This window comes from Gossypium arboreum, chromosome 7 (assembly GCF_025698485.1).
Source record: "Gossypium arboreum isolate Shixiya-1 chromosome 7, ASM2569848v2, whole genome shotgun sequence".
Taxonomy (NCBI): domain Eukaryota; kingdom Viridiplantae; phylum Streptophyta; class Magnoliopsida; order Malvales; family Malvaceae; genus Gossypium; species Gossypium arboreum.
The window spans coordinates 7,453,860-7,467,295 of NC_069076.1; positions in this window are offsets into that span (position 1 = coordinate 7,453,860).

Here is a 13,436-nt window from a genome sequence, read left to right on the forward strand (position 1 = left end):
AGGACGTACTACCTTTTCAGGGATACCTTTGATTTCATGGTTCACTCTTTCAACTTGCCTATTAGACTGAGGGTGATAAGCAGTAGCAATCTTGTGTTTCACATCATATTTGTCAAGCAACGACTTAAGCCATTTGTTCACAAAGTGAGAACCTTCATCACTAATAATAGCTCTTGGTGTCCCAAATTGTGTAAACACATGTTTATGTAGGAATCATGTGACTACCTTAGCATCATTTGTAGGGTATGCTTTAGCTTCAACCACTTGGACACATAATCCACAACAACTAAGATGTATTCGTTCCCATACGAAGAAGGAAATGGTCCTAAGAAGTCAATGCCCCATACGTCGAATAATTCAATCTTCAAAAATTTGTTAAGGGCATTTCATTCCTTAGTGATATATTTTTGGTTCTTTGACAATTATCGCAGTTCTTCACATAAACATAAGAATCTTTAAATAGTGTAGGCCTGATAAGTTGTAATTTATACATATTTTTATCCCATGCTTAGTACATTTTTGGATGAATTATCCTTAGATTTATGGAATTTGATGCTCCTAATCCTTTAATTACATGTTTTATACTTGGTGAGCATAAGAGAGTAAAAAGAGCGAGAAACAGGCCAAAACGGAGAAAACTGGTCAACGTGAGAAATCGACACGACCTGGACTTCCTTACACGGGTAGACCACACACCCGTGTAGTTTTAGCAGACTCTAACACGGCCTAGACTTCCTTACACGGGTAGACCACACGGCCGTTTCTATTCAATAGACTCTAACACGATTTGAAGCACTTGCACACGGGTGTGTCACATGGGCGTGTCCCTGTTGAGACCAAGTTTAGTTCTAGTCGAAAAAGGCCACTCTTGAGGGTTTGGAAACATTCTAAAGCCTATAAAAACACCCTAGAAGAGGATGAGAGGACACACACGGAGTATAAGGCAAGGAATTACTCGAAGAAAGCCAATTGATCCATCTCAGAAGCCGGATTCTCCTTCAAGACTGAAGATCTTCCTTTAATTTCCTTCAGGAGTTTTTGTGTTTACTTTATGTTTTGTTATTATTATTCTTCTGAGATATTTTCTTTTACACATATGAACTAAATCCCCTAAATACCTAAGTGGAATGAAACCTAAGACGGATCTTGTTATTATTTTTTGAATTATATGATAAATACTTGATTTGTTCTTAATTATGTGTTCTTAATTCTTGCTTTAATATTCCAAGATTTTGATTCAAGTATTGATGTACTTATTCAGAGGAGCAAAAATCCCTGTCTAAGAGTAAATCTCAACAATACTTGAATGGAAATGATATAAGATCTCAACAATCTAACTTTCAGTTACACACTTTCGGATTATATTATCTGCACACTGTTTAAATAAGAATGGGTTCTTCCAAAAATAATACCGACTATCATTAAGGAATTTCTTCTTTTGTTGGTATGTCAATTCTCGAGGAATTATTCCACATGCAATGTAATTGGTAAAATCTACAAACCAAGGTGTTTCATGAATTCGACTCATCTCAAATAAGTGATCATCTAGGAAATTCCCATTGATAGGCACATGTGATCGAGTTACCTAATCTTGCTCCAACCTCAATAATGATCAGCTATTTGATTTTCAACACCTTTTTTGTCTTGGATCCCAAGGTCAAATTCTTGGAGTAAAATTATCCAACGAATTAGCCTCGATTTTTCATCTTTCTTCGTGAGCAAGTATTTAAAGGCCGCATGGTCAGTAAATACTGTAACTTTGGTACCTAAAGATATGAGCGGAATTTTTCAAAAGCAAAAACTATAGCAAATAGTTCCTTTTCAGTTACCATAAAATTGAGTTAGGCTCTCGTCAAAGTTCTACTTGCATAGTAAATGGGGTGGAACACTTTATTTCTTCTTTGACCCATCACAGCTCTTATAGCATAATCACTTGCATCACACATCAACACAAAAGGTGTGCTCCAATCGGGTGTAATGATTATTGGGGCTGAGATTAACTGTTTTTCAGCTCTTCAAAAGCTTCTAACATGCTTTGTTAAAATCAAACACTGCATCCTTCTCTAACAACAAACACAACGATTTAGAAATTTTTGAAAATTCTTTGATAAATGATAGCGTGATTTCGTGATAGGTTTTAAATATTTATAATTAATCATTCTTGAAACTAACTATTATCGCGATGTAGGCAAGTGTACCTATCGAACAGTAGTATAGTTTTAGTAAGACCGAATTGTCGAACCCAAAGGAACTAAAAGTACTAGTAATGGCTGTCTTTTTATTATCTAGCCTAAGAATAATGGGGTTTTGTTTTAACTAACTAATTATCTAAACTAAGAACTCACAGAGAATAGAATTGAGGAATTTCTTTTGGGAAAATCAATTGAATTAAGACAATACCTAAGGAAAAATCCACCTAGACTGTACTTGTTATTCTGGCTCCGAATCGGACGATTTATTCATTTAACTTGTTCCGTAGAGATTCCTAAGTTATGTTATAATCCCTATTCAAGACTAATAACGTCTAATCCCTAGATTGAATAACCGAGACTTTTCTCTAATTAACACTTTAGGGTTGCATTAACTCGATCTATGGATCCCTTTATTAGGTTTCACCCTAATCCGGCAAAATCTTGTCACCCTATGTCTAGGCGCGCAATCAAATCTTCTTAATTATGATAAATGTACTCTTAGACATGGTCTATTCCTCCTCTGAATAAGAGCTTATCTTGAATCAAGATCCGGGATATCAAAACAAGAATTAAGAACACATAATTAAGAACAAGTTAAATATTTATCATACAATTCAGAAAATAATAACAAGATTTGTCTTAGGTTTCATTCCCCTTAAGTATTTAGGGGATTTAGTTCATAACTAAATAAGAAAACATCTCAGAATAATAAAGAGAATACAAAACATAAAGAAAACCCAAAACTCCTAAAGGGGAATTGAGGAGACATCTTCAGTCTTGATGATGAATCTGGCTTCTGAGATGAATCAATCGGCTTTCTTGGAGTAATTCCTTACTCCCTATTCTGTGTGTCCCCTTTTCTCCTCTTCTAGGGTGTATTTATAGGCTTTGGAATGCCTAAGAGCCCTCAAAATTAGCCCTTTCCAAATTGGACTCAACTTGGGCTCGGTGGGGACACGCCCGTGTGTGATTACTTCAAGTGGTGCTCGAGCCTGCCAATTTGACACGGCCATGTAGGCTGCGCGTGTGAGGAGGTCCAGGCCGTGTTGATTTCGTACTTTGGCCCATTTTCTACGTTTTTGGCCTGTTTCTTGTTCCTTTCGCTCTCCTATGCTCTCTTAAGTATAAAACATGAAATTAAAGCATTAGGAGCATCGAATTCACCAATTCTAATGAAAAATCATCCATAAAATGCGTTAAACATGGGGTAAAAAGATGTATAAATTACAGTTTATCAAATACCCCCACACTTAAGCATTTGCTTGTCCTCAAGCAAAATCCTCAACTCATAATCAAAATAAATTCCTCTAAACTTATAATTTCTATTGATAATATCTCAAAATAATCCATAGGTAATAATACTTTGAGAATTCAACTAAAAGAACATAAAAGTTTCAACCATTTCAAGTTGAGCATTTAATTATGCAAACATAGGTGTCTCCTCTCATCTGAGTAATTACCTTTGGTTTAGAATATCACAGAGTTTCACATCCTCACTAAAGATTCGCTCAAAGCACTCGAGGTGTTTAAGCACAATAAATGAAGCGCTCAATAGTCAATAAGGAAAAGTCATTACCATAGGCTTGTATGAAAATCAAATCTCAACCACTATACTTTAAGATGATACATCAATCAAAAGGTCTTTAGAGGGTTGTAACGAGGCTTAGTTAGGAGGTGTGCTCACAAGCTGAAAGAAAGGGTTAGAATCAAGATTGAATTGAAAAATTACCTAACTAGAAAAAGAGTTGATATCACTTGCGTACAACAGAGCCTCTTCTAAGAATATGGAATTACTAATGTGTATACATTGTTTTTTTTTTTAGAACAAGTTAAATAACATAGGCTAACTTATTACAAACAAGACATGGCTAAACAATTTCTTCAACTCAAATCTTGAAAAACATAGGGATCAAATTAATTTAGGGGATTTCAACAATAATGGGTTAAGGGTCAATATTGAGGTTAATATAAGGAATGGCTTGTTAGACTCAAAGGGGTTTACTAAGGGTTAATCGTGGAGGTAGGCTTTGCATGGTTTGAGTGGGTTAATCCTAAGTGCCTTAATCATTTTGACATATCAAATCAAACGGTGAGGTCTCGACATGCATAATCAAGCAAATTCTAGAATAACAGTTCAATACTGACGCACTCAAAGCAATAATAAAAATGAGCATGAAAGAATTAATAAATGCTTAAAAGGCTAAAAAATCTCACAAAAAATTATGGCTTTTTGATGTTTAGACTCGTGAATTCCAATTCAAAGTAATACCTAGACTTGGGGAAACAACCTATAATTTTAAATTCTTAAAAATCAACTTATCATGCTTGATTCTCTAATGTCTTAAAGTTTAAAAAATCAATGCATAAATCCCTATGTTTTAATTCAAGATATATCAATCAAAGTCATAAATCAATTAAAATTTATCCTAAATATGATATAAGAGCTTTTCAAGAGAAAGGTGATCATTTAGGGATTTTTTTGATAATGAAATGAATGCCCCCCCCCACACTTAAGATGTACATTGCCCTCAATGTACAAAGATAGTTATTATAGAATATAAAAATAAGATAGGGAGAGAAGTGAAACTTCCTGTATGATGAATTCCTCGAACTAGAGTTTTGGAGAGTAATCTATTCGAGAGTGGAGGAGGATACTTCGGCGGTCGTAGAGGTTCATTAGTCCATAAGTCCTGTGCCAAAATAATATTATATCTAGTGGTAGCTATGGTCGTGGTCAATCAGGACATGACAGTCGTGGAAAACCTTTCCTGGTGGAGTTTTTAGCTCCAATGCGATGATGAGCTTAAGAGCTCTTATTTAACTATGATAAAATCAAGAACTTTTTAGGGGATATTAGGAGAAATAATTACTTATAAAGAAATAACTGAATTTGATAATTAAAAATAAAATTCTAAAATCTAATAAAAATAAAAAGTAGTTTTAATAAAAATAAAATAATATAAAATATTAAATAAATATTCTTAAACATCTTTATCGCTGGATGGTTCACGAGGGTGCTGACAAATCTGCTGTAGAGTAGCATCAATGTTGTCAAATCGTTGAAAACACTGCTGCTTGAATCGGGTGAGGCACTCAGAGATGTCAGCATATGAAGCCGCCGCATAAGCTGGACGAGAGGGTGGTGGTTCTTGAGTCAAGGGTCCTCGTCTTTGCAGTGACAAGATCGTGAATGTCCTCGTAGGCCTCCTCCTCAGTAGATTGGGCGAGACGATATTGAGGAGGGTAGGTTCCTCGGTGCCACTCGATCATCCTCATGCTAAGCATGCTCGAGATGCCTTGTGGAGACATTTGGCCAATGAGGGTTAAGGATGATTCTTGGGCTGTGGTGTCGAGGAGCCCGAAGTGTCGAGCCAATCGCGTCACATAGGGGCCAATGAAGATAACCCCCTTCTGATGCCGCTCCGTCTGGTGCTGAATCACAAGGGCAATGAAATAGGTAAGGTCGATGATTTGCCTGTGCGACATACACCATAAGAAATAGGCATCTTGAGTGTTGACGATGCCAGTGCTCTCTCGCCTCCCTGTAATCGTGTGAGCTAAAATGGTGTGTAGGTACCTCAGGGATGGTGGGAGAACTGATGCCTTGGAGCGGCTAGGATTGTAGGAGGCTGCGCCAGGGGCTAAAGTGTGCCAGCGCTTCGAGGGAGAAAAATGTATGTGGCGAGTGAGTGCCTATAGTTCATTTTCCTCCTTGAACTCCTCCGTATATAAGCCTAGTGCAACACCAAACTCTGGGACACTTAGGTGGCAGACTAACCCACCTAGGCGAAACTGAATCGTGCCGGGATCATCGCAATTTTTCATTACGGTCTGAAGATGGAACGTTGAGCATAGTTCCATCGTGAGCTCGAGGTATGTTGGTTCGATGATCCCAAAGAACAGCTATCAAGGGTCGGTGGTTAGGAGGGTCCGAATCGCATCAGCCATCTAAACTTGTTCTATGGTAGCCCAGTCGATGCAGCGGCCTGCAATTAAGGGTTGGGCCTGAAGTATTTGGAAAAGCTCTTCCTGGGGCCCTCAGAGGAACTGCAAGAGAGGGTGACAAATTTCTGTGGTTGGACTCATGGAAGATGACGCTCCCTTCCTCTTCTTCGAGATAGGTACGGTAGTTTTCTTTCCTTGTGAAGACGACATGGTACCTGCAATTTAGAATTATCAAGTCATCTTAATGAATGGTCAAAGTAAAAGGAATAAAATTTTCAACTAAAAAGCAGAATTTCAGCCATAACCAAACATAATTAATATAATAATTTGGTGACATTATCATTGTATGAGAATGGGCATAGTAATGGCATGTGTAGGACAAAAGAGTGAGGCTTTCCTAACAACTTGTTTTAACATGAGATGTATGATAAATAATCGAAGAATGCAAATTAAATGATAGACATTGGCATGCAAATATCATGAGAATAAGTATAATAAAGTCATGGGTATGAGGTTTCCCTAATAACTTGATTTAACACGAAATGTATAATAACTAACCTAAGAATGCAAACTAAATGATAAAATAATGAGCAAAAATAAAAAATAGTTCAAAAGTAATGAAGATTATGCTCATAATAAGTATTAGTAATAAGTAAAATAGAAGTGAAAGGAGTAAACAAACGCTAAGGGAGAGAGATTGAGCGTAAAAAATAGAGTGGGAAGTGATGCACGGGCATGGCAGGGAGGTCGTGTGGAGTTGCAGCGGCTAGGGTTAGGGTTTTTGAATGGGGAAGAAAGTGAATAGTGCAGGGTATTTATAGATTTTGGGGCACAAGGCCATGGTAAACGCCCGTGTTCCCCAATTTTAGCCCGTGTGATTCGTGAATTTTGAATTTGGGCGCGTCTGACATTTAGTACACGCCCGTGTTCATTGGGCATGTAGGTCCACACGGTCGGGTCGCATGACCGTGTCTAGCTTCGTTCGCTTCTCCAATGCCCGTGTGTTCAAGCCCCACGCCCATGTTAATTTGACAGGTTTGACCACGGGTGTTAGACAAAGGTGTGTCGCACGCCCTTGCTATTTTAACAAGTTCGCCCACGATTCTTCCATATGGACGTGTCGCAGGCCCTTCTTGTTTTGGTAGGCTTGACCACGGCAATGTCACACGGCCGTGGCATTTTATAGTAGCCCGTGTGAGGGAAATCTTTTTCCCTATTTTCACACAGCCCTAAGCACGCCCGTGTGCTTGGCCGTGTCTCTGTGGAAAAACCTGTATTCAAGATTTCTATTAGTAAGTTAGGTGTTAAATACCAAAATTTAAAGAAATTAATATTGTTAGTGCTCGGGTTGCCTCCCGAGAAGTGTTTATTTATAGTCTAAGCTCGACTTACCTCTCCATTGAATGGTCATGGTGGTTTGAGGAGTTTATACTCATCATACCTGCTGTCAATCTTATCAAAATAGGGTTTTAAACGGGTGTTGTTTACCTTAAAGGTGCCAAATTTGGGATGACTCACCTCGATCATACCGAATGGAAAAATACTAAGTACCGTAAGAGGGATTTCTTCATCCTTTCTGGCAGTGACAATGTTAGGATCTACGACATCTAATAAGACTTTATCGCCATCCTTGAGTTGATTGAGAAAGGTATCAAGCTCATTTTGGTGCAGTTTTGGTTTATCATGTGTTCTTGGTTTATGTGTTCGCCATTCATCTAGGTCCTCTATTTGTAGTCTTCGTTCCTCATGAGTAGGTCCTCTACTATTGCTTGAGAGTGACTCATGTGCTTCCTTTAGACTCATTTTCTACAAAGTGGGTTGCACCATATTGTTAGTTTTAGTAGAATGGTTTAAATGATCACCTTTAATTCCTGATGTGTTGCCAGAATTGCGAGCTTGAAGGGTGATTGTTTCATCTCCCACCCTGAGTGTGAATTCACCTGTGCCAACATCAATGATTGTTTTAGCAGTTGCTAAAAAGGGCCTTCCTAGAATTAAGGGAGTGTTGCTATCCTCTTCTATGTCTAAAACAATAAAGTCAACGGGAAATATAAATTTATCGATTTTAACTAGAACATCTTCAATAATACCCCTAGGGAATCTTATAGTTTTATCTGCTAATTGAATGCTCATCCTAGTCTGTTTGGGTTTCCCGAGACCTAGTTGCATAAACATTTTGTAAGGTATGACGTTGATACTAGCCCCTAGATCAGCTAATGCGTAATTAACATCTAAACTACCAATTAAGCAAGGAATCGTAAAACTCCCTGGATCTTTTAGTTTGTTGGGTAGTTTATTTTGGAGAATGGCCAAGCAAACTATGTTCAGCTCCACATGCGACGCCTCGTCCAAGTTCCGCTTATTTGCTAAAAGCTCTTTTAAAAATTTCATTGCATTTGGCATCTGTGATAGAGCTTCAATAAATGGTAAGTTAATATGTAATTTTTTTAAGAGTTTAAGGAATTTGTCAAATTGTTCATCTGATCTATATTTCCTTGTCATGTTGGGGTATGGCATACGAGGTTTATATTCAACAGTCATTGGTTTGTTTGTATTTTGATCTACCTCACCTTGACCTTTACTTACCACAGTTTCTTGCCTCGGTTTTGGTTCAGGCTCAACGACTCCTTCGTCATCTTGAATATTAATTGCGCTGAACTGTTCCCTTGGGTTAGGTTCGATATTACTTTGCAAACTACCTTGTGGTCGATCAGAGATTAGTTTGGAAAGCTGGCCTATCTGAGTTTCGAGCCCTTGGATCGACGCTTGTTGATTTTTAAGTGCTGTCTTGGTGTTCTAAAAATGGGTTTCTGACACTGATATAAACTTTGAGAGCATCTCTTCAAGGTTTGGCTTCTTTTCCTGTTGGTAGGGTGGTTGTTGGTAGCCCAGAGGATGTTGTGGTCTTTGATTTCCTTGACCGCCCCACGAGAAATTTGGATGGTTCCTCCAACCTGCATTATAAGTGTTACTATATAGATTGTTTTGAGGTTGAGGATTATTACCCATGTAATTTAATTTCTCGTTATCCATGTTGTGGCCATAAGGTTGGTATTCCGAATGGTTTGTTCCACCTCCACTTGCTTCGAATTGCATTACTAGGTGAACCTGTGAACAACTAAGAAAACCATCAATTTTCTTATTCAAGAGTTCTACTTGATTAGAGAGCATGGTGACCCAATCGACGTTATAAACATCGGCTGTTTTCGTTGGCTCTGTCCTCATGACTTGCCACTAATAGTTATTCAATGAGATTTCCTCTATGAACTTATAAGCATCTTCAGGTGTTTTATTACTGATGGTTCCGCCAGCAGCTGCGTCAACCATTTGTCGAGTCGAAGGATTCAGGCCGTTATGGAATGCTTGAACCTGAAGCCAAAACGGTAACCCATGGTGGGGGCACCTTCTCAAAAGGTCTGATCCCATGATTCGTAACAAGTAATAAATATTTATAATGAAGATCAAACCTAGACTAACTATTATCACGACGAAAAGGCAAGCGCACCTATCGAGCAATAGTATAGTAATGGCAAGACCGGGATATCATACCTAAGGGAACCAAAAGTACTAGTAATAACTATCTTTTTATTATCTAGCCTAAGAATAAAAGGGTTTGTTTATTAAACTAATTATCTAAACTAATTAACTAATTTAATTAAAGTAAAAGAAAATTTGGAAAAAGACTTGAAGAAAACCAATTGATAAAAACGACACCCAAAGAGGAATCCACCTAGATTTCACTTGTTATCTGACCTTGAACCAGACGATTTATTCACTTGACTTGATCCGTGAGATTCCTTAACCTATGTTATTATCCCTTTCGAGACTAATAATGTCTAACCTTCAGTTGAATTAATCAAAATTTCTTTCTTAATTAAAACTCCTAGGGAAGCAGTAAATCACTCTATGGACTCCCATATTAGGTTTCACCCTAATCGGGCAAAATCTCGTAACCCTATTTCTAGGCGTTCGATCAACTCTGCTTAATTATGCCAAATCTACTCTTAGGCAGGGTCTATTCCTCCTCTACATAAGCACATCAAATCATGAATTAATACCCGAAATATTAACTCAAGCATTAAGAACACATAATTAAGAACAAATCAAGTATTTATCATACAGTTCAGATAATAATAACAAGATCCATCATAGGTTTTATCCCCTTAGGTATCTAAGGGGTTTAGTTCATAAGAAAATAAGAGTACATCTCAAAAGTATAAAAAATAACAAAAATGAAGAAAACTCTAAAAACCCCTAAAGGAATTCTAAGGGAGATCTTCAGTCTTGGAGTAGCTCCAGCTTTTGGGATGGATCGACTGGCTTTCTTCAAGTAATTCCTAGCATGTGGTTCTGTATTCCTGAAAAATTCTGGAAGAGGCCCCCTTTTTTAGGTCACACTTAGGGTGTTTATATAGGCTTTGGATTAGCTTTCTTCCTCCCTAATTATCCTTTTCCGTGTAAAATACAACTCTTTGAAAAAGGGACACACCCGTATACCATGGTCATGTGACGTGATTGCTAGGCTGTGTTCGCTTCGTTAAATTGCACACGGCCATGTGGGCTCAATGGCCAGGCCGTGTGAATCGTGTAAACCTTGGTCGACACCCTCGAAGGCCACGGGCATGTGAGATGCCCGTGTGGCAAGGCTTAGGCCGTGTCATCTTCTCGATTTGGTCCGTTTTGTCCCTATTTTGCTCGTTTCTAGCTCTTTTTGACTCTTGGTGCTCTCCTAGGTACAAAACATGAAATAACCGGATTAAGAGCACCAATATCCACAAATCTAGTAATAAACATCCATAAATATGCTAAGTATTTGGGGTATAAATATGTATAATTTGGCGTTTATCAAATACCCCCACACTTAAGCATTTGCTTGTCCTTAAGCAAAATTCTCATTTACTGCTAGAATTCATTCCTTTCAATCACATAAGCATTACTGATAATGTTAGAAATTATTCCACAAAAAATCATACAGCGAGAATTCAACTATAGGGGCTTTAAAAACCTCAAACAATCTAAATCGAATACTTTGATAAGAAAATTATAAGTAATCTCCTTCCTTCAAGTAATTAACTTTAGTCCTAAATATACAAGAGATGGCATCCTCACTAAAGATTCACTCAAATCACTCAAAGTGTTTAAGGTTCAAGATTAAGCACTTGATTGTCTAACATGAAAAGTTATTACCATAGGCTTGCATGAAAATCAAATCTCCACCACTTGTAAATGATATGATACACTAATCAAAAGGTCTTTGCATGGTTGTAATGGAGTTTAGGTTACAAGTATGGATACAAACTGAAGAGACAAGGGTTAGAATCGAGATAATTTCAATATGTTACCCCACTATCAAAAACTTAATTACTGAACCACAAACAAATATCTAGAACTATTTTACATGAGTTCATGACAACTTTAGCTTGCTGAGAATTACAATATTAATACTGAGTTTTTTTTTATCATACAAATCAAGTCAATACAATATAGAAATCATACTTCATGATTCAGTAACAAAAAATGGTGAACATAGTGAGGTAACAGTATTAAATTTAATCTCGATAAAAATAAAAAAAATAAAAAATAAATTAAGTAAGAGGATTTCAACAATAATAGGTTAGTGGGTTAATGATGAAGGTTAATAAAAAAAAGTTAGTAGGCTCAAAGGGGGTTTACTAAGGGTTTAATTATGTGGGTAGGCTTTTTATGGAGTAAATGGGTTAAATCCTAAGTGCCTTTATCATCTCAGTATATCAAATCATACGTGTGATCTCGACATGTATAATCGAAGCAAGCTCTAGAAAAACAGTTCAATGTTGACACATTCAAACCACAAAAGAAGTAAGCAAGAAAGAAAGCTATATGCTCAAAAGGCTCAAAAATCTCACCAAAAATTTGGGTTTTTGATGTCATTCCTGTATACTTAAGATTTCAAGATAATACCTCAATTTAGGAAAAATAGTCTAAAAATTTTTATTTCTCAAAATATCAACTTATCATGCTCAATTCTTTAAAGTCCTATAATCAAATAATCATACATAATTCCCTTGGTCTAATTCATGACATATCAACAATAATTATAGATAAATCAGAATTCATTCTATCAATATTATGAGAAAATCACTTAAGCACAAGACCAAATTCAGGGATTTTAGAAGAATGTAAAAAGTTAGGTTTCATGTTCACCCCTCCCCACACTTAAGATGTACATCGCTCTCAATGTACAAAGATAGATTATTCAAAATAAAGAAAATCATAAGAGGAAAGGAAGTGAAACTCCCTGTTATATGGATGCAGAGCTTGATTCTAAGGCTGGAGTGTTTAGGGAAAGTAGTAGCTGCCATTGTTCTTGGCTAGATGAAGAAATTGGGTCGTTGAACATGGCACTTGTGAGGTATTGTTTCCCATTTGTTTCCTCATTCCGTAAAATATTCCTAGCAACTTTGCTTGGAAGTTTGTAGAATCATGAAGAGCTTATTAAGAATTGGTGTGGAAGAGAGTGTAGTGGGATTACTTATTAGAAATACTAGAAAATGAATTTTTTTTTACTAATATAGATATGTCTTTCAAATTAAAATAATAAAATTGAAATGAAAATAAAAATAAAATAAAATAAATAAAAAAATAAGAATAAAAAGATAGGAGGATTCAATGATCCTCGTCAGTGGGGCCCTCAGGTGGTGGCGCTGGGGTGGCGACGTGAAACTGCTGGCACAACTGCTGCATCATGGCCTGCATATCATCCATTTGTCGGTCCTGTCGTCGATCTCGCTCGTGAATCATCTCGAACTGTGTAGTGCAATACTGCTCGAAGTGGGCGAGTCGGTCAGAAAGGTGTGCCAATGAAGCAGTCGCATGAACTAGTTGTTCCCTAGGTGGCGAGGTGGAAGGCTCCTCATGCTGTGGGGGAACATCATCAGGAATGTCCTCAAGATCCTCTTCGTCAATGGCATGAGAGAGACGGTACTGAGGAGGCTCGGTCCCACATCGGTGCTCGATCATCCTCATGTGTAATATAGTCGTGATGCCCTGTGGGAACATCTGACCTATCAGTGTAAGCCTGATGAATGGGCCACGGTGTTGAGGAGACCGAAGTGTCTGGCAAGGCGTGTCACATAGGGGCCGATGGAGATTACTCCCTTCCTATGCCACTCGGTCTGATGGCGAATGTCGAAAGCAATGAAGTATGCCAAGTCAGTCACGTGTGCATTCACCATGCACCATAAATAGTAGGCGTCATGGGTGTTGACGACGCTGGTGCTCTCTTTCCTCCCGGTCAAGATGTGTGCCAATATGGCATGG